The following is a 6,000-nucleotide window of genomic DNA, read 5'->3' on the forward strand; positions in this document are numbered from 1 at the left end:
GTTTTTATCTATAAGCAATGACACAGTAGATCAACTATATTATAGTACATTAGTTATTTAAATAGCGTATCCTCCAACAGGCCAAGAGCAAGACTTCCTATTTCTTTTTTAAAATATTTTCACCAGCAGAACTCAATGTTTAGATTTCAGATAATAGCTACTGTAATATCACTGACTCTGGCCACTAGGTGGGACTATATACAAACTTCTGGTTTCTAATCACTCAATGGCATTGCACAATATAAACCCATGATGCATGTTATAATTCCTTCTTTCTGAATAGCGTGAGCGGGTGTCAATGATAAGTTACTAAAGCAACATAATGAAATGTACTTATTTGTTCATTGGTCATCTAAGTGGAACTTTCTGCTGGTGTTGACCAATAAACAATAGGCTCCAGATCTTGGAGCAATTCAATTTTTGGACCATGTAATATCACTCTGGGACCAAATGTTACTTGGGTTTAATTGAGCAACAGAAGATAAGTTAGTACTAATAGAATAGATCTGAGATAATAACCAGTTTAAAATGACATGGAGAAAGAGGAGTGTTATTCACCACAGTAAATCTTTTTTCTCCAAAGGAGAATCTTCCACACAGACTGGTCTGCCCTTCTACAGCTGACTTGGAGATTCTTAAAGCTTGCAAACCCCTTTAGGTGTTAGAACTCTATCCACAATTGGATGCTTAGTTCATTCATTCCATATCTACATTCAAATGAGCAGGGCATTGTCCAAATAAGAGGGGAAAGCCACTGGGACACTACTCGTTTAAGAGATTTGCATCATACAGGGCCATATTTGTTGCATGTTCTTCCCCACTTCTGTGCATCTTAACTTTTTTGTCAGGTTATTTCATGGTAATTACTTTGTGGAGTCTTTTTGTGAAATTAGTAAAAGTAATTCTGAAATTTTTGTTGGGTTTTGACTTCTACAAGTTATCAACATTATCTTCCAGGCTTGCAGAGTGTTTATTTTCAGCCTTTTAAGTTCTTTAGTTCTGTATTTGTCGAACCAGTGCCCAGGTCTGTGCATCCAGTAACTGGCACCTTTGAAAATTGTCTGCATTATTGTCTTCCAATTTTTCAGTTGCCACATGTTTATAGTCTATTCCAGGTTTGGCAGTAGGGCTTGCTTTAGTATTTAACTCACAGGAAGGAGATTTTGCAGAATTGGATGGTTTCAATTAATTATTTGCTTTGAAAGAGTACAGATCATTGTGAAAAATAAATGCCGCAACATTGGTTAAACAGGGATTATAATACATGTTAACAAATCTCTAAGAACAATCCAAATCTCAAACAGCAGCTGAGTCAAGTCCCATCTCACTTCATAGAGCCATAAAGGTCTTGGGTCATCTGGGACTCACAACCGTTTCCAGTTCTAGCCTAAGATTTCACTATTTGTTCCTGTGTAGTTCTGGTGCAATCCCACAGCACAGCAAAATATATTGCAGGATTGTCGAACGCGGTGCGCCTCGTTGATGCTACTTCTACTATTAATGAGGGGTTTTGATAGAATAGGTAGGGAGAAACTCTTTCCACTGGCGGAAGGGTCGATACCCAGAGGACACAGATTTAAGATCATTGGCAAAAAATCCAGAGGGGAGATGGGGAGAATTTTTTTTTACGCAGCGATTTGTTATAATCTGGAATGAACTGCCTGAAAGGGTGGTGGAAGCAGATTCAGTTGTAACTTTCAATAGGAAATTGGATATATACTTGAAAAGGAGAAATTTGCAGGGCTATGGGGAAAGACTATGGGAGTGGGACTAATTGGATAGCTCTTTCAAAGAGCCGGCACAGACACGATGAACTGAAAGGCCTCCTTCTGTACTGTATGATTCTATAATGTGTCAGCAGTCACCTTGGCCAATCCACAATGGACAGTGCAGCACTGACTGTTAATTCAGTGCCAGCTGATGCTGATATCTCCCTTTCCTTGAGCATTTATGGGTCTATCTTATTTGGTTCTGGTGTCTATTTTTAAGTTCTTAGACCCTAATATCTACAATGAAATGGGAAATTCTCCTTTAATGTTTTTAAAAACTACATAAGCAAAGGATCTTGAGTTGAATAAAAACTCAAGTTACTGGAACCTGGGTCACAATGATAGCGTTCACTGCTTTCCTGCGTTCGGTATATTTTACATATTTAACCCCATAACACAACGCAAAAGCAAACTCACTATATATAGAGACAATACTTAGATAAAGCGCCTTAGCTGGGTCTAATCTCACAGGCAAGCTCAAAGCCGGTTTTATAGGAGAAATCCACCAACATTCATCGATTCATAACGCTTTGACAGTTTATTTCTACATTGTTTACTTTATGTTGAAAAAGGCCGGACAACCCGCCAGAAATGTTAATGAACAAAAACTTTTTTTTAAGTGCACAATCCTAAAGGACTGTAGTTCAGAACATGGACTCTCCATTTTGCAAAGATGTGCGGGTAGAATCTGAAGTGCAATCGGTTTACAGGTTAAAATGCGAGAGACTGAAAAATATCCATTCTGAAATCACCCAAATCAAGATTAACCTAAAGGAAGGACCATGACACCCATGTTTCGGTGTTTTAATATTCCATTGTTCTAGCTAAATATTGATGCGTCTTAAATTGTTTATGTTCCTCAATAAACCGAAGCTGGTAGGTTTAGACAAGATCATCTCTTAAATCTGGATCTCCTACAAACCAATTTTTTAATTTAAAGAAAATAATTACACTCTTTAACGAGTAATCAAAAATATTAGGCAATTTTTACAGAATCATGGTGTTTGAAAGTTTATGAAACAATTAAATATTAACCATAAAACATATCTAACAGACCAAACCGAACACACAAATTTTGATCACTGGTTTTATAACAATCTGATCAGGAAATGTTGTCAAATGAGCAGTACTGCTAAACTTTATTAAACTTACACTGTGTTACAAGTTGAAAATAATCCTTCCTAAAATATTTAAAAGGACTTACATACCCTTTATTTTGGGGTCATTCACGTTTACACAATGCTATTAATGCTATAAAAATACAGTATAACTGCTGAATATTTTATCTCTGGCCAAATGAAGAGGCAATTGAATGAAGGGAAAAAAAATAAAGTTCACTTTCAAGTTGTATTGGAACCTTCAAAGCTAACTCAGAACACAAGAAAGAAATGATTATCTCCTGCTGTCAGTTTATTTGTGAATCAAATAAAAATTGTTTCCCCACAGTTTGACATTCTCACCGAGTACAGATCCTGGTCCCGAACAGCTTCTAGATTTTTGGTTCTGCCCAAGATCACAAAATAGGGAAATTCACTCGATCAAATGAACAAACACATAGCACAACTATTTTTTTAAACACAATTCATACAAATATAGTTATTATTAGGGCTTTAAAAAGTTACTCAATTCCAAGATCCTGACAGTTAAGTGGTTTTTTGATATTCAATGTGCGAGTGCAATGTCTGTGATTTCCTGTTTTAAACAAGTATTCAAAAATATATGATTGCTTTGTAAATATCTGGAATATATGAAAAAGTAGTGAGTTGTGCATCATTAGCCTACACCACATTAAAATGTATTGTATTTAGTTTACTCACTAATATCAGCCCACAGTAATTTCATGAACCCACTGCCCTCACTGCTTTTTATTAACAACAAGCAGTTGTATGAAGCGGGACAAAAGGGTTAACGCACTTTACTGTGCCCAGAACTAACCTTTGCAATCATTATTTACCAGTGACAATGACACTGGAATAAATCACACATTGCCTCTGTCTCACATATCAGGTGTTCTGCTATTGATATCAAAAAATAAATATTTTTCTGCTTTTTCTGAGCAGTGTTTCTCTGGGGCACCTCATGGTTTACAGCTCTCAGACCTTTAAAGGTTTATTCAAAACTTTAAATGGACATCACCGAAAACAATGATCCAACTCACTACTTGGCTATGTTAGAATTTTCACAAGTGGCCACATGATAACTAACATTTTCAATAAGATGTTTAAATTTGTGAAGAACTTGGCACCCATCAAGGAGGACTGAAGAGTCATAGAGTTATACAGCACGGATAGAGGCCCTTCGGCCCATCGTGTCCGCGCCGGCCATCAGCCCTGTCTACTCTAATCCCATATTCCAGCATTTGGTCCGTAGCCTTGTATGCTATGGCATTTCAAGTGCTCATCCAAATGCTTCTTGAATGTTGTGAGGGTTCCTGCCTCCACAACCCTTTCAGGCAGTGAGTTCCAGACTCCAACCACCCTCTGGGTGAAAAAGTTCTTTCTCAAATCCCCTCTAAACCTCCCGCCTTTTACCTTGAATCTATGTCCCCTTGTTATAGTACCCTCAACGAAGGGAAAAAGCTCCTTAGTATCCATCCTATCTGTGCCCCTCATAATTTTGTACACCTCAATCATGTCCCCCCTCAGCCTCCTCTGCTCCAAGGAAAACAAACCCAATCTTCCCAGTCTCTCTTCATAGCTGAAGCGCTCCAGCCCTGGTAACATCCTGGTGAATCTCCTCTGCACCCTCTCCAAAGCGATCACATCCTTCCTGTAGTGTGGCGACCAGAACTGCACACAGTACTCCAGCTGTGGCCTAACCAGTGTTTTATACAGCTCCATCATAACCTCCTTGCTCTTATATTCTATGCCTCGGCTAATAAAGGCAAGTATCCCATATGCCTTCTTTACCACCTTATCTACCTGTTCCGCCGCCTTCAGGGATCTGTGAACTTGCACACCAAGATCCCTCTGACCCTCTGTCTTGCCTAGGGTCCTCCCATTCATTGTGTATTCCCTTGCCTTGTTAGTCCCTCCAAAGTGCATCACCTCGCACTTTTCCGGGTTAAATTCCATTTGCCACTGATCCGCCCATCTGACCAACCCATCTATATCGTCCTGCAGACTGAGGCTATCCTCCTCGCTATTTACCACCCTACCAATTTTTGTATCATCAGCGAACTTACTGATCATACCTTTTACATTCATATCCAAGTCATTAATGTAAAGTGTCAGGACTGTTAATTTAGAGTCGTAGGGGCAATGTGGCCGGTTTATGCGAATCTGCGAAGTACTAAATTCAGGGGTTGACAACTGATGTGATTCACTTGGAATGTAATAGTCCCATTTTGCCTTTTCTTTCTCGTGGCAATCGCGCGTTGCTATCCACCACGCATTTAACACTTGTAATCCAACATGGCCACTGGAAGTTATCGAGTGACATTATTAGGAACACCCTATTTACAGCAATCAGACGCTTTGGTTTCTCTAGAATTGGTTTCGGCCCATTTTCAGAATAGTCGGCGTGCTCCTAGCATACACCAGAAGGCAGAGGCCTGAGGCTGGCCCGAAATTAATAATTGTGATCAGGCAGCAAAATTAATAATTGTGATCGTTTCTGATCACATGATGCTTGCCTACAAATGTTATTGCATTTACTTTATAACGGTTGGGTCCCCTGTAATTGAGTGTCTTTGCTTGCTGTTTTGCGTGAGAAGTTCCAAGAACCTAGAGGCAGTAGATGGGCACAAATCACGGATGCAGAGTTCTACTTTCCTCCTAGGTTTCTATCATCAGTCCCCGGCCGCTTCATCTTCCATTCCTGGAGACGCTCATTCAATCTGGGAGGGTTGGCAACCCTAGCTGTAATTCCTTGTTTTTTTCTGATATTTTCTGCCTTAAATCGGATGATGTATTAGCACACAATAGTTCTTGAGTATCCTTTCCAATTTTGCGATTCAACCGTACATTCAGTGAGATTTAAAGGGATGGCCTTACTATAAAATGTTGGGGTATTAAATACCATTTATTTTCTTGCAATGTCTGTGTTGAGTTTTATTTTAAAAAAGCTGGTTGGTGCAAATTAAGTAGCCACAGCCGTACGGTCATGCTGCTGTACTCCAGCGAGCTAAACTGAAAAATGTGGATGTAAAATGTGCTGATTTTGTGCCCAAATCTCAAACACTGAATTTTAAATCATGCAGTTTTAAAATATAATGGTGCTCCAATCATGA

Source organism: Heptranchias perlo, chromosome 2, assembly GCF_035084215.1.
Source record: "Heptranchias perlo isolate sHepPer1 chromosome 2, sHepPer1.hap1, whole genome shotgun sequence".
In the NCBI taxonomy this organism is placed as follows: domain Eukaryota; kingdom Metazoa; phylum Chordata; class Chondrichthyes; order Hexanchiformes; family Hexanchidae; genus Heptranchias; species Heptranchias perlo.